General features: G+C 40.8%; 1 long non-coding RNA gene across 1 annotated transcript in view; it reads right to left on the reverse strand.

The window, feature by feature from the left end:
• Positions 1-279: 279 nt before the first annotated feature.
• Positions 280-12,123, reverse strand: part of LOC116567588 — a 32,738-nt gene continuing 20,894 nt past the window's right edge. The window contains exons 2-3 of the long non-coding RNA XR_004276269.1: positions 9,667-9,792; positions 280-954 (exon numbers count right to left, since the gene is read on the reverse strand). This is a non-coding gene — a long non-coding RNA (uncharacterized LOC116567588). The remainder of the gene's footprint in view (positions 955-9,666; positions 9,793-12,123) is intronic.

Genomic DNA, 12,123 nt, shown 5'->3' on the forward strand with positions numbered 1-12,123 from the left:
TAAAGGAAATCTGAGATAATATATAATTTCAACATATATCTGTACAGATAAGAACTTTTATAACATAACCATATTATATTTTCACACCTAACAGAATAATAATTTCTTAATATCATCTAATACCCAGTCTGTTTTCAATTTCCTCCTTTTGTCACAAAAATATCTTTTTGCAGTTGTTTGGAAAATTCTTCTCAAGCACCATTCATACATTGATGTGGTTGATATATCTCTTAAGTTTCCTTTAATATAAAACAGTTTTCCCTCCCTCCTTTTTATGCCATTCATTTGCTGAAGAAACCAGGTTATTTGTCATATAGAATTTTCCACATTCCACATTTAGTTGACTGGGATCCCCGTGGTGTCATTCTTATATTCCTCTATCCCTAGTGTTTCTCTGTAAATTGGTAGTTATATCTGGAAGCTTGATGAAATTCAGGTTCATTTTTCTTGGAAAAAGTACTTCATAAGTGGTGCTGTGTAATTCTCCCTACATTCTGTGAGGAGACACATAATAATTTGTGGTTCTACTTGCAATGACAATAAGGCTGATGAGTACATTCAAATTCAAATAGTGAACTTGATCTATCCATTATACAAGATTTTCCCAACAACTATCCTAATGGTTTTGGAGACAATGAGAATTGTTGCCTAAATCTATTATTTCATGAAGGAATCTAAGTCTAATATTTGATTTAATGGAAAAGCCAACATAGTCCCTGATTCTCTGTTTAACAATTTTCATAATAGTGACTGCCCTGCTATCTCCAAAGGAGACCAGTGGATGTTAGAGGATTTTCGTGGTTAGTTATGGGCACTTGGTTTCAATCCTTGTTGGTTTTACTCTTCAGTGTTTGAATGCCCCATTTTTGGCCAGTGGGACATCCTTTGGGTTGCCTCCTGTATCTTTTCATCCTTTTGACAAACCGCAGGAGTCTTTGGTAGTTTCCTTGCTTTCTGGAAAAGAGGACATCACACAATAATCTTGCATATTTCCTGCATTGAACCTGGAATCAGTCCATTCATTCCCTCCTTCCTGTTATATTTTTTCACCTAACATTTGAAAAATGACACTTTTATCTAGCTATTTGTTTAAGCGAAAAACTTGGAAGTCATCTTTTATGCCACTGACTTCCTTATCCATTACATGCAGCCAATCACCAAATTCTCTTATAGAAAGCCCTCAACTGGGATGCCTGGGTGGCTCAGTTGGTTAAGCCACTGCCTTTAGCTCAGGTCATGATCCTGGAGTTCTGGGATGGAGTCCCACATCAGCCTCCCAGCTCCTTGGGGAGTCTGCTTCTCCCTTCTCATGCTCTTTCTCTCTCTCTCTCAAATAAATAAATAAAATCTTTAAAAAAGAAAGAAAGAAAGAAAGACATCAACTTCTTCATTTCTTATTTCTACTGCTACCTCTCTAGTCCAGGCCATTATCATCTTTCATCTGTACAACTGTAATAGCTTTCTGATTAGATTACCCATTTCTATTTGCCCCTTCTAATCTATTTTTCAACCAGCATTGTCTTTTTGAAAGTATAAGTCAAGAGGCTGTGTTTACTACAACACATGTTTTGACAATTTCCCTTTCTAAAAATTTCATCGAATTTGATAAAGAAATAGATAAATAAATAAATAAATAAAATTCCAGTTTGTGACAAATTCCTAGAAGACCAAAAGCTGACAGGGTCAATTGTCCTGGTAATGTTGTAGTTATTTGGTGAGGTGATAAATTTCCTAGTGTCTATTTTATTGTCGCCCTCGGCCCGCAAGGACGACAATGAGCCTGGTATGGTGTTAATGCTTCATTTCCCTTTATTTAATCAACTTCCTTAGCTTATATACAGCAGGGTGACCAATAAGGGGTCAAGCAATGGGGAGAGCCAATGAGAGTCCTGTTACTATGCTGATTAAATTTGATACAGCCAATAACTATGTCCTCCTTTAGGCGGGCTTCACCAGAAAGTTCATTGTATACTTGCAGCGTACTTTGCTAGCAGTGAGCCAAGCACCTTCTTGTAATGGCGGGGACTTCCCCAGCCGGAGGCAGTCCCCGACATTTTATTATGCTTTAAACTTACATACATGTTACACACATTTATTTTGCTTGGATATGTGCAAGACACATTTATTGATCACTAAATATCCATATGATTCCTTACATTTCCCATCATTCTTCGCAGTTAGTGGGATCATTTGACCAGAACTGACCAGTGAGCTATATGAAAGCAACTAAGATATGTAAGTTTCAAACGAAAATGTAAAAAGAGGGAGTATAAATTTGTCATGTTCTCCCTTCCCTGTAGGTGACTGCAGAGACTCACTGGAAACATGGAATTGTTGAGTTATCACATGGAAGACAGCTAACAGGTGATGATCTCAGGGTCTTGGAATCCAGCCCTGCGTGAGGATCTGCACTCAGTGGGAAGTTTCCTTCTCCCTCTCCCTCTGCTCCCACCCCCCTCATACTCTCTCTCTCAAATAAATAAACAATATCTTTTTTAAAAAGAAAATACACGTTTCTTAATAAGGAAAAAAGAAAGGCTATTAGAATCTCCAGAAAAACAAAAAGTCATAGTCCAAGGATGAAGCGATTTAAAATATGACCTATATTGAAGAATCAATAGCGGGGCACCTGGGTGACTCAGGGGGGTAAGCCTCTGCCTTCAACTCAGATCATGATCTCAGGGTCCCGGGATGGAGCCCCACCTTGGGCTCTCTGCTCAGCAGGGTGCCTGCTTTCTTCTCTCTCTGTCTGCCTCTCTGCCTACTTGGGATCTCTCTCTCTCTCTCTCTCTCTCTGTGTCAAATAAATAAATAAATAACATCTTAAAAAAAAAAAAGAAATCAATAGCAAATAGAATAGGAAAGTCCATTTAGCCCTGACATTTCTATTTTTATTATTAATGTTTTATAATTTTTAGGTTAGATTTTTAAAAATCCTAATGCAGGGATGCCTGGGCAGCTCAGTTGGTTAAACACCTGCCTTTGGCTCAGGTCATCATCCCAGGGTCCTGGGATTGAGCGCTGCTTTGGGCTCCCTCCTCAGCAGGGAGTCTGCTTCTCCCTTCCCCACTCTTGTGTTCTCAATGGCGTGCTCACTCTCTCTCTCTCTCTCTCTATCCCTCTCCCTCTCAAATATATACATAAAATTTTTCAAAAATAAAAATAAAATTAAAATCTTATGCACTTGGGGACATCTTTGTAAACTTTATCCGTAATTAACTGTGCTAATCTCAGATTGATTTCTTGGCCTTCTACTGCTTTGCTCTATCTTGCAGAGGATTGGCTCATGCAAATTATGTATCTAAAGTTTCCTAACATGGTTACTCTTATTTAGTGGGGAAGATGTTGGAGGCTCTCTGTTACAGACAGAATCTCCAACATAGGCTATGCCTTTTCCATGATTCCAGGTCTCCCCAGCCTCCCTTTCTCCCTCTCTCAGCTCCTGTAGGGCAATTCTTGAGTCTACGGTTTCAGTTCCCACTGAGTTTGTCTCAGGTCATGGGATCTGTTAACAACTCCTCCTCCTCTCATTCTCCAGCCCTGGGGGTGGTAGAGGTTTCCTGTTGTGCCTAATTTCTGACTTGCTTCCCCATTCCCTGTTACACTAATCTCTTTTTAATTAGCTCCCTATAGTAAATTCCTTCTATTTATCTACTGGAATGGGCTCTGTTTCTCTGACCAGACCCTAGCAGATATAAATAATCTGTGTAGTGTATATATACCATGAGAATTAATGTTACTCAATCATCCATCAAAGGACAAGGAAGTGAGCACTAAAACTAAAGAGTTCCCATAGCAGTGAGTTAGATAAGAGCTTTACCACACAGTTGTTATTATTGTTGATTATAGAATTCCAGAGGGCATTTCCCCAATATGAATCATTCTCTCCCAGTATCCAGTCCTAAATTTTACAACTATCTATTGAATGTCTGTTCATGCTGTATCCTGAAGGAGTAACAAAATGAATTAGACATAATACTTGCACTGAAGGATCTCAGAGTCTACCATAAAAACTAAAACATGTACAAGTCATGAGAAATAGGCAATGCCTATTGGCATTGGATGGAACAACATGAACAAAGGAGTGGACTTGGGGATATGTAGGTGGTCTATAGTGAATGGTAAATATTTTAGTTTGACTAGTAAAGTATGTGAATAGAAGTCTTGAGAAATAAGATGGAAAGGCAATAAATAGCCAAATCTTGGAAACTCTTTGAATACCAAACTTCAGAATGTAGAAGCTTTAGGCACTGGGCCATGGGTTGGCAAACTAAAAACCTGGCTTGCTGCCAATTTTTGCTAGGCCCACGTGACAGATCAACATTTGTAATCTATTTAATGATAGAAAACACTAATTTTGAACCCTAGTTAAATGAAATGTTAGCTCCCCTCAAAAAAGAACTCCATTCTCCTTATGAGTAGAACTGTATTACAAAAAATAAAAATAGAAACAACAACAACAACAACAAAAACACACAGAAAAGCCAAACAACCCAGTTAATATATTTTCAATAAAAGTTTGTGGAAATTTGGGGCACCTGGGCTGCTCAGCTGGTTAAGTGTTTGCCTTCAGCTCAGGTCATGACCCCAGGATCCTGGGATTGAGCCCTGCATTGCCTTCTGTGCTGGACAGAAGTTCTGCTTCTCCCTCTCCCACTCCCCCTGCTTGTGTTCCCTCTCTTATTGTGTCTCTCTCTGTCAAGTAAATAAAATCTTAAAAATAAATAAATAAGGGCAACTGGGTGGCTCAGTGAGTTAAAGCCTCTACCTTCGGCTCAGGTCATAATCTCAGTGTCCTGGGATCGAGCCCCACATTGGGCTCTCTGCTCAGCAGGGAACCTGCTTCCCCCTCTCTCTCTGCCTGCCTCTCTGCCTACTTGTGATCTTTGTTTGTCAAATAAGTAAATAAAATGTTTTTTAAAAAATAATAAATAAATAATAACAATTTTTTAGAAGTCTGTGGAAATCTGTTTTCTCTGTTGCTATATGAACACCTGTGTAATATCCTCAATTTTTCCACTTGGCCTACAAAGCCTAGAATTTTTTTTTAAATTTTGTTTATTTTTTTTAAGATCTTAGAATAGAAAGGTGAGTGAAAACATCAGATCAAATGATATAAGCATTTTAAAGCCAATTGCTTTCCAGAAAGAGTATCAACCTGCCCTTTCACCTGAGATCATGACCTGAGCGAAGGCAGAGGCTTAACCCACTGAGCCACCCAGGCGCCCCCCAAAGCCTAGAATTTACAGAAAAGGTTTGCTGACCTCTGTATTAGGCAATGGAATAGTCAGGCAGAGAAGTGCTTTGGGAAGGCTGGTTGCATTTGCATCACCATTTCAAGAATCAGTGGCAGGGAGACTTGAAGGGGCCTCAATACAAAAATCTAGTAAAGAGATGATGAAGGCTGTTATTAGTCAAAATGTATCTGGTTTCAAGTGTTCAAAACCTAATTCAATGAGGTAAGCACAGAACACACTGCTAATTTTCTATCCAATATCCATTCTTCAGTCTTCCATGTGAAAGAATACCAATTTTATACAGGACAGCAGTGCTTATAGCAGCTAAAAATTCTTACCTTTCTAGAGTGAAAATGTGGGTAATCTGTACTTAGGAGTGACCGTATGACCCAACTCTGACCATTGAGAGAATAAAAGAAAGTTTCAGAGTTAGGTTTCCAGAGGTATTCCTTTAGTCCTCTGTTCTTTATCCTTTCCTTCTCTTCTTGATAAGGCAGCAGCAGACTCTACTTGGGAGGTACAGCCTCTATTTTTTCTCACACTAAGGATAGTGGAACAGGAAGACAGAGAAGCCTGGTCTTTTATGACATTCTGTAATCTGAAACAGCTGCTCTTACCCTGGATGCCTGTTTCCATGCATTTTTTTTAAGATTTTATTTATTTATTTGAGAGAGATACAGTGAGAGAGAGCATGAGGGGGAGAAGGTCAGAGGGAGAAGCAGACTCCCCATGGAGCTGGGAGCCCGATGTGGGACTCGATCCCGGGATTCCAGGATCATGACCTGAGCCGAAGGCAGTCATCCAACCAACTGAGCCACCCAGGTGCCCCTCCATGCATTTTTTTTTTTTTAAGAGAAAAATAAATTCCTATATGGTTAGGCCATGTTAATTACCTAAAACTGAATACATCCCTAACTGATGAAGAGAATATATTGGAGGGATCCTAAAGTAACTCACAGATTGTATAAACTAAACTGGAGTTCAATAAACTGTTCTTGGAAGAAGCTGGAATGCTATAGATCTTCCTTCTTTATCTCATTATTATTCTCTGCATATTGAATTAATACTCTTCTTATCTAATCTGGCTTTCTCACTCCTCAGTCCATACAGCAGAAAACATGGCCAACAACAGCTTCTATGTTTTACATTAAATATTGACAGTAATGTGGTGCCTGGGTGGCTCAGTGGGTTAAGTGTCTGCCTTCTGCTCAGGTCAAGATCTTGAGCTCCTGGGATAGAGCCCTGTGTATGCTCAGCTGAGAGTCTGCTTCTCCCTCTCCCACGGCCCCCTACCCCCCAGCTCATGCTTCTTTTTCTCTCTTAAATAAGTAAAACTTTAAAAACAATAGTGAAAACTATTAAAAACTTAATAAATAGTAAGGACTGGTTTAATTATGATACTCTCTTATAATGTAATATTATGTAACCACTAAAAGGATGGCAATTAAAAAGTATATATAGAGAAAATGTTTCTAACATAACCTTAATAATATTAGCAATGCTCCAAGTACAAATTCAAATAAAAACAAGGTTTACAAAGTAAAAGTGAAATTTTACCCCAGGGTAACTAATGCCAAAAGTTTAGTGTGTTTTCAAACTTTTTCAGGGCACAGGAAATTGTATATCCTGGTACTTGTACTAATTGTTGTAGGATGAGCATTTTTCATATCATAAAATAGTCTTCTAAAATATTTTTAATGGCAGATCATCTACATACAAAGAATGTACAATTATTTATTCAACCATTCCCTTAGCTATAAAGCTATTATTAGTGTTTGGCTCCAAGTAATTAAAACTAAGTTGTCTTTTTTTTTTTTTTTAAGATTTTTTATTTATTTATTTGAAGAGAGAGATCACAAGTAGGCAGAGAGGCAGGCAGAGTGAGAGAGAGGAGGAAGCAGGTTTCCTGCTGAGCAGAGAGCCCGATGCGGGACTTGATCCCAGGACCCTGAGATCATGACTTGAGCCGAAGGCAGCGGCTTAACCCACTGAGCCACCCAGGCGCCCAAAACTAAGTTGTCTTAAAGGAAAAATTATAAGCTGTTAAAAGGATCCTGTGTTTTATAGAATGAAGAGGCAGGAATGCATAAAGTAACTAGAATGTGCAATGGAAAGCTCTGGAGAATGTTTTATCTCTGTTTCTTTTCCCTGCTTCTCTCCACATCCCTGCCTTATTCTCCTCTCTCTACAAACTGGTGTTCTCTGCTCTTCATTCTCTCTGGAGGATAATAGCCTTGACATAATTCCTGATTTTTCACACTCCGTCCATCCAAGATATCAGCTCAGAATTCCTAGGTGAGACAGATAATTAACCTAGTTTGGTCAGGTGTCTACCCTGGTCCAGTCAACAGTAGCCAATGGATCAAGGTCAATGGATCAATGAGACTGGAGTAAGGAGGGTGATGACATGAACAGGACCCTCCATTCTCAAAGACAGGTGAAACATCATGAGCTGAGAATATAAGTCAGAAGATGTCTACCATGGTCTCCGTATGTCAACTTCCCTTCTTAGAATAGATAGGTAAGTGAAAACATAAGATCAAATGATATAAGCATTTTAAAGCCAATTGTTTTCCAGAAAGAGTATCAGCCTGCTCTTTCACCTGCAGTAACTAGGAATTCCTGTTTGCTTATACCTGTTAACTTTAAGGAAACAGTGGTTAATTTGAAAGGGGAAAAGTGGTATCTTGTTGTTGTTTTAATTTGTGGTTTTTTTTTTTTTTTTTTTTAATCACTAGTAAGCCTGAGTATTTTTCCAGGTATTTATGGACTAGTGCTTCCTCTGTCCAGGGCAGAACTTTGTGTGGTTTCTTCCCATCTGCTTGGTAAAGAAAGTGAAGATTTCTGCTACCGGGCTGAAGAGTCAGGCTTTCTTACAGGGCAGATGAGTAAATGAGACCTCTGGAGCTGTTAGCTAAACATCTGCATTTCTTCTGGGCTACCCACACCTGGTCTCCAGCAACTGCTGTCTCCTGCCTGATTCCACTCCCTGCCTGTACCACCAGTTCTCCCAAGTCCTGCCCTCCTCTCTAGGAGCTATAGCTGAGTTTGGATAGAAGTCTGTGCTGTCTGGGGCGCCTGGATGGCTCAGACAGTTAGGCATCTGACTCTTGATTTTGGCTCAGTTCATGATCTCAAGGTCGTGAGATGGAGCTGGCATTGACATCTGTGCTAGGTGTGGAGCCTGCTTAATATTCTCTCCTTCTCCCTCTGCCTCTCCCCCCGACCCTGTCTTAGAAAAGAAAAGAAAGGGGCGCCTGGGTGGCTCAGTGGGTTAAGCCGCTGCCTTCGGCTCAGGTCATGATCTCAGGGTCCTGGGATCGAGGCCCGCATCGGGCTCTCTGCTCAGCAGGGAGCCTGCTTCCCTCTCTCTCTCTCTGCCTGCCTCTCTGTCTACTTGTGATTTCTGTCTGTCAAATAAATAAATAAAATCTTTAAAAAAAAAAAAAAAGAAAAGAAAAGAAAGAAATTTAAGAAGTCCTGGGCTGTCTGGACAGCTCTGTCTTCTGGGAAGTCAGTTCAGAAGTTAAGTCCCCACTAACAGGAGACAACACTCTAGTAGTCGGTACTTCAGTATAGACGCTGGACACTTATATGTGGCACCAGAAATAGCTACCCGGAGATTTTTAACTGTGCTGACCTTATGGATGGAACATGCAACTATGAAGACCAAAGTTTCATTCCCCTGCACTGCATTTGTCCGTGAAGTTGGACCCATCCCACTACAGCCTCTAGTGCAAAATTCTGTCATTGCATTTGACATATTGTGTTGTCATTTTCTGTGCTAATGTCTTTTTCCTCCCTGAAGTATTAACTCCTTGAAGATAGAGACAATATCTATCTTGTTTATCTGTGTCCTTAGTTCTATGAAACTCCTCTGCTAGACTTGCTCTGCCAACGTTTCCTCAGAGCTCCCCGGCTGGGGAGAATAAAAAATACAGACCATAGGTAAAGGCCCAAGATGGATTATTTGTTATTCAAAAAACTAAAGAACTTAAAGATTTTTTTTAAGATTATTTATTTATTTATTTGACAGAGAGAGATGACAAGCAGGCAGAGAGGCAGGCAGAGAGGGAGAGGAGGTAGCAGGCTCCCTGCTGAGCAGAGAGCCCGATGCGGGGCTCGATCCCAGGAGCATGGGATCATGACCTGAGCCGAAGGCAGCGACTTAACCCACTGAGCCACCCAGGCGCCCCAAGAACTGAAAGATTTTTGACTGAAGACTGAACTTACAAGACTGATAGTGAAGGGAAGCCAGCATTTTCTAAATGCTAGGCAATTTTATTATTCGGTACACTTTTGCTCCCTTGGTTTCTCTCCTACAGTTCTTGGGCTTTCTGCGCCATAGGAAAGATGGTAGCCTGCAGCCCCAGACTTAACAGTAACTCAGGAAAAAGAACCTGCCACCAAAAAGGAGAGGGCTTCTCACCTACAGTGTGGAGCTTAAGCCAAGGAGGAACTCCTATTAGCTCTTCTTGGTCACATGTCCCCTGCGGACCAATCACTGAGCCAGGAAAATGGACTTCTACAATGGGCTATGGCTGAGTTATGTTTCCTATAAAAAGAGGAGCAAGTTTTGTTATCCACATGGGTGAATGTAAAAGTTTGCTAAATAGCCAAGAGCATTAGCTACCAGAGCTAAAAATTATTGGTCTGCCTTGGGAGCCACTCTTCAACACTCTAAGTCCTGGACAGCCTGGGGCGCCAAACTCTAAAGACTGCCTTCTTGTACCCTGAGGGGATGGATTTAAAAATCTTAAGGGACCTTTTCAGCTTTATGGTTGAAAGAGAAGATGCTTTTTTAATCAAGCCTTGAATACTGGGCCTGGTCTGAAATAATCAAGAAAACTAGATAGCATCTCTGGTTAGATCTACTCCCATTAGTAAGTTTGCAGATAGGAAATTTGGCGTTTGGATAGAATTCTTGTAAGTCCCCAACCAGTTTCGGTTGTTTTGACACCAAAACACAGTCACACCCCCATTTATCTGACCACCTTCATTCCCAGTCCTCTTTCACTAAATGATAATGTGACCTTGAAATTCATTCTCCTCTAGCCATTTTCTCCATTTGCCTTTTAAGAGAGATTTGCTAGAAATTCGTTCATCCATTTCCTCAAAAATAATTTATTAAATCTCCTCCATGGGGGTGCCTGAGTGGCTCAGCCAGCTGAGTGTCTGACTCCTGATTTCGGCTCAGGTCATGATCTCAATGTCGTGAGATAGAGCCCTGCTTCTAGATACACGCTCTGCGAGGAGTCTTCTTGTCCCCCACCCGCCTTCTGTTTTTATGTGCTGGCTTTCTCTCTCTCTCTCTCTCTCTCTCTCTAACATAAATAAATAAAATCTTTAAAAAAGTAAATACCTGGGACGCCTGGGTGGCTCAATTGGTTAAGCAGCTGCCTTCAGCTCAGGTCATCATCCCAGCGTCATGGGATCGAGTCCCACATCGGGCTCCTTGCTCCACAGGGAGCCTGCTTCTCCCTCTGACTCTGCCTGCCACTCTGTCTGCCTGTGCTTGCTCTCACTCGCTCTTTCTCTGACAAATAAATAAATAAAATCTTAAAAAAAAAAAAAAGTAAATACCTGCTACGTACTAGGACTATGCTGGGCACCTTAAAACACCTTAAGAGTAGAAAGCCTGTAGAAGATTGAATCTGCAGATGTCGACCTGACCATATGAAGCCTTCTGCTGAGTCTTTTCAGACCAGACCTGACTCTCAGGTCTGCAGAACATTGAACAAGGCAAGACTGACTTACTAGGTGTGGTTTCCAGGTCCCCTGACCCATCCTCTTTCTGATTCAGTCACACACACAAAATGACAGGACAATTTTTTCAATCAAGTAAGTAAATGGGACTGTCTAAACAACTGGGGACTTGGAAAAGATACAGTTGCATTTTTTTCTCTGGAAGTGGAATGTAACTGACTTCGCACATGTGCATGTATATGCTCAATTTGCGTTTTGGCCCAAGGGTGGGTGGTTCTAACCCCACCGCCTATATTCGTGCAGCTGGCAATGTTCTTTCTCTGTAACTTAGCAGCAACAGTAATAGCAAGGTGAGCCCAATAGCAAGGTCAACTGTTCAAGGGTATCTCTGAGAACTATGGCTTCTTAGTAATGCCAAAGAAATAGTCCCCCTGGGTTTCCTCATCTCTGCTCTGTTATGTTGTCACAGAAAGTTATAAACACCATTTCCTTAGGCTAACGTAAGCCAACCCTCAGCCACAATTTTTCTGAAAACTACCGGATGAGAGTTAAGAGGTCTCAGGTGCTTGTAAATGGAGCTTATAGCTCGGTGTATCTACCCAGAACTCGGTGTGGACTCTTAAACATGCCCTTGCTCTGTATGAGACAGGAATACAAATGGCACTGGTTGAGCAACCATACAGCTGTGTCTTCTAGCATGAAACTTCAACCTGTCAAAGCCTTATAAGGATAGAAAAGATTATTCTGTGATCTTCTTACAACATAAGATAAAATCTTCCTCCAAAGCATTAGGACAAATGAAAAACAGAATGGGTGGGAATGCAGAGCCAATTACAGCGTTGCTTAGAAAATCCAGACATTTGGTGAGTGACAGTGAGGGGAAACTGAGACAAAACTGCAAGCAAAGCAAAGGGAGCAGCCAAAGCTGCCTCTTAGATACCCAGTGGCCATTGTACACAGAGCAGGCAGAGGCTGGATCAAGAAAAGAAAAGCTGATTGAGGTCTCATCTTGTGTAAGAAAGTCTCTGTTGCTTGTAAATGAATTGGGATTATGTGCTGTATTCAGTCAATAGATATTTTGATAGCGAGAAGTCTGGAAAATCATAATCACTCCAGTGTCCAGACAGTGAGAAGTCTGCAGTCTAGCTCCCAGGCAGGTCAAAAGAGGGCAGATTATGCT

Source organism: Mustela erminea, chromosome 10, assembly GCF_009829155.1.
Source record: "Mustela erminea isolate mMusErm1 chromosome 10, mMusErm1.Pri, whole genome shotgun sequence".
In the NCBI taxonomy this organism is placed as follows: Eukaryota; Metazoa; Chordata; class Mammalia; order Carnivora; family Mustelidae; genus Mustela; species Mustela erminea.